At 35.7% G+C, this 15312-nt stretch overlaps 1 protein-coding gene across 4 annotated transcripts in view; it reads right to left on the reverse strand.

Annotated features, from left to right (window-relative positions):
* Positions 1–15312, reverse strand: part of THSD7A (thrombospondin type 1 domain containing 7A) — a 402469-nt gene that overhangs the window by 172045 nt on the left and 215112 nt on the right. The gene's annotated exons all lie outside the window — the stretch shown is intronic.

Here is a 15312-nt window from a genome sequence, read left to right on the forward strand (position 1 = left end):
TGGCTGGAAGCAGAAGCCTAACAATAAGTTTGCTTTTCTAATGATTTAAAATATTTACTTACCCAGTTTTGTGATATATTTCTAAATATGCATATCTTAGAATGTTCATCTCTCTGGCTATCAGAGAAAGAAATTTTGCCAGAGTAACAATCAGTTAGTAATCATACAGATCAACCCTTTAGGGTTATTACTAAGTTCATTTATCCATTTACTCAATAAATATTCACTGAACACTTATTACGTGTTGCCTATTCTGTTAGTGATTTTCCCCCTCCCCCAAGGAGCATTAAGGGATTTAGTTTAACACATCTATTCAACAGATGATGGAGCTTATACTGTTCAGATATATGTACTCTGATGCTGTTTAAAACTTCCATTTATTCTGCCTTTACAAGAGAGTGTGGAGGGGAGACAAGCAAACTTGAGTGTTATGACTGGAGATGGCCAATAGAAAAATCAATACATGAGTTTGTTCCTCAGAGGAGAATTTGGGGCTAGATATCTAATTTTAGGAAGCCAAACAATACCCTGGTGATTCAAATAATATCACTACCCGTCATTCTTTCTCACATCACCCTATTTTAATCTTCTGCATAGTACTTATTGCTATCTGATAATTTCTTGTTTATTTATTTTACTTCTTTGCTTATAGTCTATCTCTTTTCATTAAAATAGAAACTCTGTGACAGCAGGAATCTTGTCTGTGCTGTTCACTTCTTTATCTTCAGCACTTAAAACAGTGCCTAGACATAGAAAGAACTCAGTAAATACTGGTTAAATAAATGAATCAATGAACGACTTCCTGCCATAGAAAACAGAAACATGGACATTATCATACATGTATAATTTATTGTCATTAAATAGGAATAACCTTAATAGACCATTGGCTCTGAGTCCTAATTACTATTTAAAAGAAAGGCACACTTTCTAAAACCAGTATCACTTGGAGGAGAGGTAACTTTTGCCCAATATCAAATTGGCCTACAATTAATAACCCTAACTCCATGGCACAGGGGTTAAGAGCACAGTTTAAAGAGCCAGAGTTTTTGATTTATGATCCTGGTTATGCTATTTACTAGCTACATGCCTTGATAAAATTATTCAACTTCTCTGCACCTCAACATTATATAATAATAGTACTTACTTCATAGGCTTGTAATGAGGGCCTAACAAGCAAATAAATGTAAACAGAACAGTGTCTCACATATAGTAAGCATCTATCTATCATCTTCCTAATCCTCCTCATCATTATCATTATTACTCCAAGTTAACTCATTTAGTTCCATAGATTTATAATTGAAAATAATTTAATCTTGAATAAGATATCAGAAAGTTAAATAGCTTCTTCTAAGAGATGGCATTATTGTTAAAGCTGGGTCTCCCTTGCATCTGTTTCAGATTTTTGCTGAGTTATGAGCTACAGAATAGATTTAAGGAACTTTGCTTTTCCTTTATCTGTGCCTGAACTTTTTCTTTGCCCTGTATCTAGTCAGGCCCAGACTCATCCCCCTGTTCGAAGTGGGATAATATTTTCTTCAAGTTTATGTCTTTGTCAAGCCTTTCGATTTTCTTTTAAGGATGCTAATCCTATCCTCACTTAGATGATGGCTGGAAAATGTGTGTCTGCATTTAACTGCACCTAAGTAGGAACCAGAATAGCAGTACTCCAGATCCTTGTGTCAGGGGACACAAGGGAACTCGCTGCCTCTCAATATCTATCAAAGCTCTGAGGAGGACTGCCTGAGGGAATAGCTGTACATCCACTCATTTAGATATTCTGAACTCTATCCCTGGGTTATCTCGCTTAGCAGAGACCTATAAATCTGTACCATATCACATTAACCTCCACTGATTTGCCTTCCTGAGTTACACTTTCATATTTATGCTAGTGGCCTACATTTAGGAAAACTGCTTAAAGGAAAAGCTTCCCTATAAAATTCATTGTGGTGCTTATTGTAAAGATGTTAATGAGGTTGTAATTCAATATAGTTACAGTGTTCTCTTTATAAGGCCTGCTGGTGAATTTTCTTTCTGACCCTAAAACCAGAAATTGTTGTGCTTCTCCTTTATAACTGGTTTCTATTGTCTAATGGGCACTGTGAATTTCATAATTTCGTAATTAATTCTTTTTGTATTGGCTATTACAGGCTTAGAGCCAAAAGTTGTGGCTCTACTTCAACAAAGTCACAGAATCTTATGGCACACATGTTGTATGTTACCTTTATTATATTCAGTGTTGGCTCGATCTTCTCGTTCTACTAGCATTTTTCCTTTGCCCCATATTCCTCATCCATTTATCCTTAAAATCACTTTATCTCCCTTTATTGTATGTATTTACATAAAACAAAGTGGCACATAGATAAGTATTAAAAAATCATATCACTGAATAAACAAAATTTCTTTTCTAACTGTGCACAGAGCAAAAGCTGCTGGATGAATTCAAGTCAGTCTCAAGCCATCAATATGAGTTATCTTCCCATAAAGAATATCTACTATGGGGAAATCTACATATTTTTACAGAAGACAATCATTATCTTCCCTAAAGCACACCACATACAGCACAAATGCATACTGTTCACATGGAAACAGTGACTACAACTCACAGCCAGTAGTTGTGGGCTTGATTCTGACAGTGGAAAGTCTGGGATAGAGAGTAGTTTATACCAGGTGACTTGACATAATATAGTTAAGGTACCTATTCAGTTGAACCATACGAAATTGCCACTAATCAAAAGCCGCTGATCTAAAAAATAGCAATTTCATATGAGTTAACATAATACTTGTTCAAATAACCATGGACAAGACTCCATGTTGACCTTATAGAACCATCTCAGGGAATGAACTTCTTAATTGAGTTGAATCCTAAAAAGGGCTTAAATTATGCTTATTTTTCCTTCAATTTTCTGTTATAAGAGGCAGATCTCCATGGCATTTTTATCTGTTTATTTTTGCAACAGAGATATCATCAGATAATTTAATAGAATGCACTTCTGATGATTTTGATAAAGTTGTGGACAGCTACTGTACCCAGTTATTTGCTCTGAAGCAAATTCACAGGGCAGGGGGGGATGACTGGATAGAGTTTAGACTTTGGAGTGAAAAAAAACTGGCTCTGAGTCTGTCCTCTGTCACTTATTATCTCAGTATGTCTGGGAAAATTATTCTCTAATTATCCATTTAGTCATGGAAAACACTATCTAACCCAATATATTAGTTTCTTTGCTCATCCCCTTGCTATGGATTTTTGGAAGACAGTGAGAAATCATCAGCTTTCTTAGTGAAAAACATGACTTTATTTTCAAAGTACTATCGGAATTTCTAATGAAGCAGGAACTTAATTGATCCAAGGCTTTCTAATCAGACCTAGTTGAGAACATGTAAGAACAATAAGAATCTTTTCTAAAATTTCTTTTTTCTGCATCTATTCTTTAATTTTATTTGACGAGAAGAGTTAAAGTCTCGCAGGCCTAGTGCTGCCTAACCCATGTGGTGTTAGATGCCCAGCAATCCTGTGTAATGTAAGGGGCAGATGGACCAGCGTGGCATTCTTAGGTTGAGCAATGATGAAAGTGTTCTTTCGAGGGCAACCAAACAATACCAGAGTTATTGAAAGAATCTCCTTCAGAATCCTTTGTCAACAGAGTGCTGCTTAAACTTCTCAAGGATTCAGTGTCACAAAGAAACGGAAGCTGTAATTATTCTGTCTTCCATAACTACAGAAGTAAAATTAGTTATATTTCTTTTTATTCTGGAATAATACAAAAAAAAGTCTACTTTTTCCAAGAAAGAGGCAATTTCATACAATGTAAGTACATGGCATGATTTGGGGATATATTGTAAAGAGACTCCACGAATTATACATCCTCTGTTATGTTTCTCAACTAGCAAGGCCAGCAGACAATTATGCCTTTACTACAGTCATGTGCGGCGTAACACCATTTCGGTCAATCATGGACCACATATACAATGCTGGTCCCTTAAGATTAGTACCAACTAGCCTAGGTATGTAGCAGGCTATACATACCATCTAAACTGGTGTAAGTACACTCTGATGTTCACACAATGACAAAATCGCCTAAGCAACACATTTCTCGGAATGTATTCCTGTCGATAAGTGACGTACGACCATATAGGCAAAAGGTTTAGAGTAAAACTATTATTTAAAAAATACTTCCCTTTCTCTCAATTTAACCAGAAAAGTAAACACATAAACATTAGCAATTAATATTCATTTGGCATATAATAAAGGCAAGGCCTTATGCTATGATGTGTTTTACATACATTATCTCATTAAGCCTTTGCAGAGCAAAGGAAAGCAAAGGAGAAAAGAATGAAGTTAGTGAGACATAGAGATTAATTCGAAATGAAACACTATAAATTAGATGTCTAGGAAGTCAATGTCCTCTAACTGAAGGGCTTTCTTTATCTTTCTTAAAGATAGTTCTAAATGATACAATTGGCAAATGTACCCAGACCTCTGGTAAGAATGATAGATGATACTAAAGCAGGCAAGGAAAAAAACCATGCCTTCTTCAGAAGCTTAAAATCTTGGGGAATTAGCATGAATATTTATCAAGTAATTGCAAAAAAATAGAATTATATGTAATCAAATGGTAAATTGTGTAATATAGTATAAGAAGGCTGTAGGCTTTGAATGAAGAAAGATCTTGCGGTCTTACAGTGTGAAAAAGATTATTTGAAATAGAAGAAGATATTTGGATAGTTGGGACAATGGTTGAAGGCATTTCAAGGCAGAAAATAGAGGAAGAGCAAGAGAAAAGGAACAAAGACGTCACTGGTCTCTGTTGCAACAGACAGGTGATCCTTGGCTTAGAGAACGTTCTTCTCCATAGACAGAGCACAGACTGACACTGAGAACATGTAGCTTTGTTGAATATTGAAAACGCGAAATTATAAGCAGGTACATCAAGTGTATATAATTACAAAGAATATGGATGGCTACTTTGAATTCTTAAATTGTGTTCAGTACAGAATTTTTTTCCATAAATGAATTCACCCAATTAGAGGCATTTTTAGTGGATTCCAGACTAATAATATAATAATATGGATCCTTGTATTTTGAGTGTATTTTTGTGTGCAATAAATGAAACCTTTCCAAGATGAATCTGTTGTCATGGCTTCCTTTTCCCATTGCTATTCTCCTTGGTCTATTTCCCTTTTTATTGCCCATTGCTTTTAGAAGGAATAAATATTAATGAGTTCCACAATGTAGCTTGTACTCCTCTGTTAACACTGGTGAGAGTAGCTACTCCCTATTGAGCAATCATCAGCAAGGCAGGGAACAGCCAGCCACAAACCATTTCTTTTACATTCTTAGATAGCAGGAGTGTGCTTCTGAAAAAATGCTATTCATTCACCAGTGCACATCCCTGAGTGCTCATTTCAAAATTCCTTCTGGTGCTATCATTCATCTACAACTGACTCGATGAAATAAGTGCTTAAGGGTTACAAAAGGCACATGTACTATAATCACTTGGTAGTGTCAGCTTATGCGACATTTTATCCACCATCTTTCTTTCATTAATGGAAGGTCCTTTACTAACAGCTATGGCTTCTTTCCATCTCGGGTTACAGGTATGAAGTAAGATGAAACAGTATCTGAGAGTGTTAGGTGTTCTTCCTCTGCAATTTCCTAGCTAACTATGAGCAAGGTATGACAGTTTTCTAAAGATTTGCAGCTCCGGGACCTAAAACTAGGGCTCAGTGAGTGTAAATAAGACCAATATTAGAACTGCAAGTTCTACTTCACTTCTGAAGACACATAGTGACTTTTCCCAGTCCCTCCATTCTCCCCTGTCTCACTTCCAGAACTGCGGGAAACAGGGCTTTTCAGGACACATAAGCCTGTGTTTTTGTTTCTCACCTTAAAGTAATGATTCTCTTTGGCTCCAACAGAGGCTAAAAGTCTGTGCTATTATTAGGGGCAGAAAAGCCCATGAAGCTTAAGATTCAGGGCCCTTCACATGCAGAAGCCCCTTTGGAGATCCTGGCAGAGACTTGAGTGACTTGTGTGTGTGTGTGTGTGTGAGGAAGATTGGCCCTGAGCTAACATCTGTTGCCAATCTTCCTCTTTTTGCTTAAGGATGATTGTCGCTGAGCTAATGTCTGTGTCAATCTTCCTCTATTTTATGTGGGAAGCTGCCACAGCATGGCTTGACAAGCGGTGCTAGGTCCACACCCAGCTTCTGGACCTGCAAACCCTGGGCCACCAAAGCACAGCGTGCGAACTTAACCACTACACCACTGGGCTGGCCCTGATACTTTAGTGATTTTGTATTTGGAATTTTGCCTTTACTTTTTTAAATAATGAGGGTTTTCTAAATTGTATAAGCTTTGGGGCTCAGAAAATCTGGATTTCTCTGCCCCCAGCCCAGTCTCAGCTAAAGCTTTGGGAAGGGCTTCTAAAAGCACTCTCTTTAGCTTTATGGTAAAATCAACTCCTGATTATAATCAATGATGGTGCTTATAAAAAAGACAGAGATTCTGCACCCAATCCAGACCTACAGAATTGCAATCTCAGTGGATAACATGAAGGAATTTTTGCATTTTCTTAAAGAATCTGGGTCATTCTTAAACTACATTTTGAGGATATGTGCCTTCCAGAAACATAATTCACCTGATGAATAATGGTGAAGGTTCTTTATTGAGAATGGATGATGACTGCAGTGTTCTCTCAGAGCTTAACTGAAGAGCTCCAAACTGGCATGTCTGTAGTAGTCTCTCCATGTCAGCCTTGTGAGGGGTCATTCTGAACCCCCAGGAAATGCGGCTGTAGATACAAGGCTACTATTAGGCTATCAGATCCCTGAGGACAGGGATCAAGTCTGCTTTTAGTTTTTAGTGAGGAAGACTAGCCCTGAGCTAACATCTGCCACCAATCCTCTTTTTGCTGAGGAAGATTAGCCCTCAGCTAACATTCGTGCCCATTTTCCTCTATTTTATATGTGGGACACCTGCCACAGCATAGCTTGACAAGAGGTGCATAGGTTTGTGCCCGGGGTCTGAACCTGTGAACCTCAAGCCGCTGAAGTGGAACTCGCAAACTTAACCACTGCACCACTGGGCTCATCCCAAGTCTGCTTTTTAAAACATTCTATCTTCAACATCTACATCGGTGACGTAACCTAATAGTTGTGTTCAATAAGTATTTATTGGGTGAATGAAGGAATACCAAGTGAGATATCCAAATTTGTAGCATTTCAATCAGATTATGATTGATATGCAGAAGAGTAACATTTGGGAGACTAGACATACAATGAGTTTAACATTAAGTCATTGATTCCAACTCTTTGTTCTCCACATTAAGCATTTAATCTTTGCAGCAACCAAATAATTAACATAGTGCCTTAATAAATGCAATCAATATTGTCACCGTCATATCATCACCATCACCACTACATTATTTTCTTTTAGGGTGGGCATTTGAGACTTAAGTGTAGGTATTTGTAAGTATTTCATTAGACTTCACATTGTTGGAGAAATTCCATTGTTTCTAGTCTATTAATACCCTTTTGTGTTATAAAATTGTTATTCAATATGATTTATCCCTTATTAGCTTAACATCATTCACATATTTTATCAGCACATCATCGATGACTTTGTCCAAGACAACAATATATACATAACGAATTTTACTATCTTCTCTATGTAATAATTCCTGTGTGGTCTGTTAGTGTGTTTATGTTTTCATCAGCAGGGGTGAATGCAACTGAGTAATCCACACTCAGTTTGATCACTGTAAACATTTATAATACAGTTGGCTGGTCTTATAGATGCAGTAATAATTAAAAAAAAGTAATTTTCTGTAATAACCTTTGAATGACATTTTAAAGTCATATTTCTAGTCTTCTTTATTTGTTAATTAGTTCATCTCTGTAAGAAAAAATGAATTTTTTCCTCTTATTTAGTATCTTTTATCAAACTGACTGAGTTCCTTTTTTTTCCTCTGTTGGATTGGAAAGTACATATATAGTTTATTTATTAATGATTGATTATATTATCTTATCATATATAATTACACAGTTATATATTAATAAGTTATTAAAATAAGCTATGTATTTTTACTTTAATAATCAGTTTTAAATTTTTAACATGCATAATGACTTAAGAATATCTAAGGATGTTCAGCATCTCTACTCTCTCCCAAACACTATATTCCTTATCGTTTCTTCTTGTCCTATATTATTACTGTTCATTAACTAATTGCATAGTGTTTTAGTTATGATAATTATTAGTATTGCTTCATACATATCTATACTTATTTAGATTACCCAGGGGTTTACCAAGTTTTCTGCACATCTTCAATTTTTCTCTTTCTGGCTACAATTTCCTTCTCCTTAAACATTATCACTTAGGAGTTCTCTTGGTGAGGGTTTATTAGAGGTAACCTATCACTTCTGTCTTAATTTGGCCCACAGATTTTAATAACAGGCAGACGGATAAATAATTCTAAGTTGACAGTTATTTTCCTCTAAGTACTTTTAATACATATTTTTTGTTATTTTGCTCTTTTTGGAGCTGTTGAGAATTTCACTGTTAATTTTTTTATTCCTTTGTAATGAATTTTTGCCCTCTCTCTATTCCTTTTAACAAGTCTTTGTAGCTGATGAGTCAAATCTCACTACATTGTATCTAAGTGTGCCTATATTATTATCCTGCTTGGAAATTATTTTTCTTGATTCTGTACATTCTTGCCTTTTATCAATTCTAGAAAATTCTCTCATCTTTTCTAATTCTCTCATTCTGAACCTTCTTGTTTAATTCTGCATGACTATTATCCTCACTTCTATTTTCAGTGTTGCATTTTGAATAATTTCCTTATGCTTTTCTTCAGTTTACTAACAACTGTCTAGCTCAATCTATCTAATCTACTCATTTACTTATTTCCAGTACAAATATTCTTCAGTTCTAGAACTTCTGCTTTGTTTTTTTAAATCTGGTCTTTTTCATTGTGACATTATACTTTATGTTTAAAATTTTTTTCTTTACATCTTTATTAAGTTTTAGTATATGTATTTTATGTTTTCTATCTGCTATTTCTAATATTTCCAACCTTGTGCCTAATTTTACTATTTCCTAGGCATTTTAAATCCTCTTTATGAAGGATTATTTTTTCTCATGTAGTTGGCAATTTTGAATGGTGCAGTTTATATCGGGAAATCCTGTGCCTTAGGTTATGGTATTCTGCTCTTCAGTTTTGCTTTTGCTTATGTCAGGCACCCCTGTAGTACCATTGGCCTGACACTATTTCTTATATTCATTTCTTAGCTTTGTGGTCTTTGGACTCATGAAAGTACCACAAATTTGCTATTTAAACTAGTATGAGGACAAGCCCATAGCTGGAATTCTTAGGAGAGGTTTGCTTTTGCTCTGACCTGAGGCTGACCTGCTTCCTTGTCATCTCCCTCTATAGGTAAGTTGAATTTCTCTGCTCACTCATTTATGCTATAATCATTTGAGGTTGATGAAGTAATGCAGTATTTCTGCTTGTACTCGGTTTCTCTGGCTAAAAGTTTTACATCATGCCCCTTGTCAGCATCACTCTTCCTAAGTCCCGATAATATATAACCCTCCTCCTACACCATGTGCACCCAAGGGCAGACACAGGAAGTATCAGCTCAAACTTCCTGGTTTGTTTTCAGGAATCATTTAGTTAATGGAGACCTCTGTTCTCCTCTTAAAAGCATTTAAAACAATATTGTATCCTGCACGTCCAGGTGTTTTGTAAAGGATGATTTTCAGCTATTATAATCTGCCATATTGCTGGAAATAGAACAGAAGTGTATTTTATAAATAGGTATTTTTAGACAAATAAAGTTAAGTAATGTGCGTAAGAATACAAGGCCAAGCAGAAATGAAAACCGAGTTTCCTGATTATCTATCTGGGGTTCTTTCGAAAGTAGCCTTAAGATGAAAATTCAAAAGATTTTTAAGCCATCTACTATAATTAGAAAATAGAAAATAGATATACAAAAAATGTTCTCTTAAATGAGTGGCCTAACTGAAACAAAGCACATGAATTTTGACTTTTGCCATTTGATCTAACAACTAGCTCGTGTCTCCTCTATTAAAAGTCAGAGGTGTGAATAGTTATTTGTTCAGAAGTGAAAGGCAGGATGTGTGTGAATATAGCCCATTGCTGAAATAGAAATTTTTTTTTGAGAATGTATTTGAAACACTCAAGAGATAATTTTCCGACAAATTAAAAGAAAATTGTACCATTTTACAAAGAGGAGAGTAAACAAGCAAATAACTTTATTTATTTATTTATTGGTGAGGAAGATGGTCTCTGAGCTAACACCTGTGCCAATCTTCCTCTATTTTGTATGTGGGATGCCACCACAGCACAGTTTGATGAGCGGTGTGTAGGTCCACGCCCAGGATCTGAAGCTGTGAACCCCAGGCCACCAAAGGGGAGCAGGCAAACAACCATTATGCCATTGGCTGGCTCCAACAAATGTTTATTAAACATCAACTAAGTCAAATGTATTATAAGCACTGTTTTCATGTTTACATGACTTCCAAGCTGCCTCATTATATTTTTCTTTGATTGCCTTTTTGGTTGAATATTTTCTCACATCTCATTAGTCAGCTCTTCCCCTAAAAGTTACCTGTAGGGTAGACCACAGACCAGCTTAATCTAATTCCCAGCATGTAAGTTTTTATTAGCTTCTATCCCAGTGGCTGAAGCTTCTTGGCATCTCACTTCTCTTTTTGTAATCTACTCATCACAGAGAAATTTCACAGGGTAACAGTCCTTCTCTCTCGCAAAATATCCAGGGAAGTGATTTCCAAGGAGGATCTGATTCCTTCAGGGAGTTCCCATGTTTTAATTATTCTATAATTATATTACAGTGCTTTTTGCAACCCACTGCATCACTATAGACTATATTTCCAAAATGTAGTCATCATGTGATTTAGTTCCCTTTTCATGTACTACAAGATTAGTAGAGCACAAAATAGTGTGCTTAAAAATATCATAAATTATGAAACGTATTCCTACCTACAGTAATTTATCTCAACAAAAGCATTCAGAACCAAACTTTACATATCTTTTTATATAACTATGATAGCCTATGACATTTTTAAGTCAGTAAATTTAAAACCCTTTTTATGTTTTCCCATAATTTATACCCATATAATGATGTTATAGAAAGTCAAGTAACATGAAATCATTTCTATTTCATGGGACAGGGTTGATCTACTTCTAGCAAAATAGAAAGTAAAAGTAAACTACTATCTTTCCTGGATGGTTTAAGGATTGTATCAGAGAATGTAGGGAGAATCTCTGATGTGCATTTCTGATTGAAATGTCCTGTAAAATAGTCTCACCTACCCGTTATTCCAAAAGGGATGGATAGGAAAGGGGCAGACTAGACTTCGACATACTCTGATATGCACTTTCTGAGATAACAGCGGAACAGCACCATAAGCAGAGCCTTTTTTTTTCCCCACATAGCTTTGACTGAAGTGGGCTAGTTTGTGGAAACTGTGGATAAAAGACTACAATTATAAAGAATTTGCATTCCTCTTAGGGATGTTGACCACTTTATTCTCCTTATTTCTTTGCCGAACATGAGAAAACAAGAGCTCTTTATTCATCCTTCTGTCTACCCATTCACAGTTCAATCATACTTCCTTCTGTCCATCTTTCCACTGATCCTCCAAGCCTTTCTGCTGGTTTATCTCATTCCACGTTATCATACAGGCTCATTAGCCAGGCTGTCTTTCTTTATAACCTCAAATCCCACAGACCTTATCCAGATTTCAGTGTGGCTTATTTGATATGTTTTCTACAAATGAATGTTCTTAAGTTTCCTATAAAATAAATCACTGTAAGCTACATGATGTTTTATAACCAATACTTTTGGTTTTCCTTATTTAAAAACATGTTCAATCTGTGTCAAATGGAAGAATTTCTTGAGTTATTATAGATAAATTCTACCTTCATTTCACTTTGAAATCTTAGAAAAAACCAATTCACATTCACGCATTTAATGATCGGCAACATTTTCATCAGCTTTCTAGGACTTATGCTGAAACCTCCCTATGGACAGAGATTCTTCCTGTCATATTCTGATAAGGGTAGATTTCACGCCAGCACAAGCTGGACATTCTTCATAGTTTACTGGAATTCTGATCAGCCAGCTGAATAGAATTTGTCAAGGGTTTTACTACTAATTTTCTCAATAGAGAACTGACGCCAAGCCTTTCTTTTAAAGAAATGATAATAAAAATTTTGCTTATCTGAATATTGTAGAGGAAAGGTCGACAGGATTGAGAGGGTTACCTATGGTCAACAGCAATACATGAATAAAATGTGGATAACCTCCAATATCAAGTAGATATATTTTTCCTATTGTCTATAGATGCTACCAACTTAATAAATTTTCTGATGATATAATTCAGTTGACACAGATAAGATACCAAGTTGTGAATACCATACATTACACGTTGTGACTACTTTAATAATACATATTTTGATTTTCCAGAAATTAAATATATTAGCTCCAAGCAGGAGAACTATTATGCCCCAATGTGGTGTGAATCAGTTAACAGTAGAGAACACACCAATGAATAAAGTGATTTAATGTGGCTCTATCCTGTGCTAACGTGGTCATCACCATTCCTCTGTGTAATATGATGTGCCAAGATGATAAAGGAAGTTTCTGTGAATTCTGTATCACTTGTTTTCAGTATTTTTGTATCAAGAAATTTTATTTTTGAGGTAAAGTATTTGATCTTGAGTTAAGGTATTTTTAATAGCTTGGTTACATGTGAAAACAAGACATTTATAGCACACATAGTGTGAATCTGCAAAAACAACACAGTAGACTTTGTTCTTCAAATTAAGTACAATCTGAATTCCTCATGGCTACACAGTCAAGATTTCTTGAGATCAGTGCCTTCTTATTAGGATTGATTGACAGAGTTATTTTGAGAGTTTTCCCTCCCTTTATAAAGCAAGCTTTCATTCTTTCACATTTATTGAAGGAAGACAGACCATGAACAATGTTCACAGCTCACTGTCTAATTGTTCTCCATTCACACATATTTACAGTCTTCACATGTCACTCTTGGGACGCTGGTATATTGAATAACTTTCCTCTTGGGAAATGTTAAGTGCTTCTGGGGGAAAACTCACATAGTCTGAGTTCTGAGGAAAAAAAGCTGCAATTTAGAGGGACAATCAACTGTTTTTGCAAAGACTATAAGAGGCTTAGTAGTATTCTTGGTATTTGACACAAAAGGACACAAATTCCTAAGTTAGTCATGTTACATACTTACATGATAAATATTAATTTTAGGCGAATTGATTATTTCCATATCTATTGATCTTTGCATTGGCATTTGCTTTAGTCCAACAGATACATCTTAAGAATGATACTCTTTCTGTTTTGCTTTTTTTCTGTGACTTTTATTTTTGGTGCTACAGCAGTAGAGGGACTACATGACAAAACGATTGAAAAAGTATCCAGCTGCAATTCAGAATTCTGAAGGATCTTTTGAAAGTAATAACCTACAGGAAGGACATAACTGACATTCAGAAACTAAAATCTGATCTACCTCTAGCAATGAAATTATACTACTCTGAAAGGACTGCTATAATAAATCCATCTAAGAGTGTTAAAAACGTAGCCATTAAATTGGCTAAGAAAATATTAGTGTACTAACATTGCATGTTTTATGCTACTCCCTACAACCTCAAGGTCCATTAGCAGGAAAATGTATCCCCAGGCTAGATTCCTAAATGAGCTGACAAGCTATGTAAAGTTAGTGGATACAAAACAATTAAGTTTGGCAAGTTGCAAAAACAAAACTTCAGTGCTTATTTTTCATGAATCACTAGTCCCTGCTGTCACTCCTTTTTGGGAGAGGCACAGGAGCCATCTCTTCTTTTGTTTTTTTTTTCATTTTTTAATTTATTTTACTTATTATTATTTTTTTTTTGAGGAAGATTAGCCGTAAGCTAACTACTGCCAATCCTCCTCTCTTTTTGCTGAGGAAGACTGGCCCTGAGCTAACATCCATGTCCACCTTCCTCTACTATATATGTGGGATGCCTATCGCGGCATGGCTTTTGCCAAGCAGTGCCATGTCCGTACCCGGGATCCAAACTGGTGGACCCCGGGCCGCCGAGAAGCGGAACATGAGAACTTAACTGCTGCACCACCGGGCCCGCTCCCTTCTTTTGTTTTTTAAAACACGCAGTTTTCATGGTTCTTTCCCTTCTTTTCTGGTCATTCTTGATCAGATTTTTTCTCTGAATATTCTCCCTTTTTTGGTCTTTCATCTGCTGATATCAACCAGGGTCTTTATCCTTATTCATTTCCTTTTCCATCCAACATATTTGCTGGGAAATACTATCCTATCATATCCACAACTTGCCAAACACAATATACTCATCTCTATTGGCAAGGCTTCTTTTTCGTTTTTGCTTTTCTCTAATGGTGTGCTGTAATGTGGCTGTTCCCTCTGCCTGGAATAAACTCCCTCTTGCATTCCTGACCCACGTAACTGTGTGTGGAGTGTGTCATCACTCACCTCAAGTGCCATCTCCTCTATGAAAGTTCCTGTTTCTATGATCCCCCTATGATTCTAAAACTCAGTTATAATCCATATCATATCATGTTACAACTATTGGTTTGTGGTCCTCATGAGGACCGTGAGCATTTTCTCAATCCAAAATTTGTATCATTATTTCTATCCTCACCACCTTACACAACTTTTGGAACTCTGTTGGCAACTTATACATGCTAACTGTCGAGTGGATGAGAGATAGAAATCATGCTATCCCTCAAGTAGAGGGAATGCAGGAGGGTCTGCTTACAGCATTGCTTAAAAATATTTATATATGTGTGGACTGAAGAGAACTAATTGATATAAACTTGATCTGATAATGATTAGAATTTTAGAGTAATATTAATATATAATAATATATACTTTTAGCCCTGGCCATCTTGGACTCACTTATCCTTTTGCACACTTATCACATCTGGTCCCCAAACTGAGATTTAAACAAAAAAATTCTAAGATATGTCTGTCAAATCAAAGGGTTTAAAAAAAAGTCATGCCTTTGGGTTAAAGATTTTTTTTTTTACTGTAGTTTTACTCTGTATTTATTTCATTTAAACTCCAATTGAAATATTCATTCAATACCATAATTAACTTATTTTTCAACCAATTATAAACAGCAATAGGAGGTGTTTTTTACACGCAGGTTTTACTTCTTATCTAAAGAAAAGACAATTTGGACTTTATAATATATATTTACACTCTACATGTATACTT

This window comes from Equus quagga, chromosome 8 (genome assembly GCF_021613505.1).
Source record: "Equus quagga isolate Etosha38 chromosome 8, UCLA_HA_Equagga_1.0, whole genome shotgun sequence".
NCBI lineage: Eukaryota > Metazoa > Chordata > Mammalia > Perissodactyla > Equidae > Equus > Equus quagga.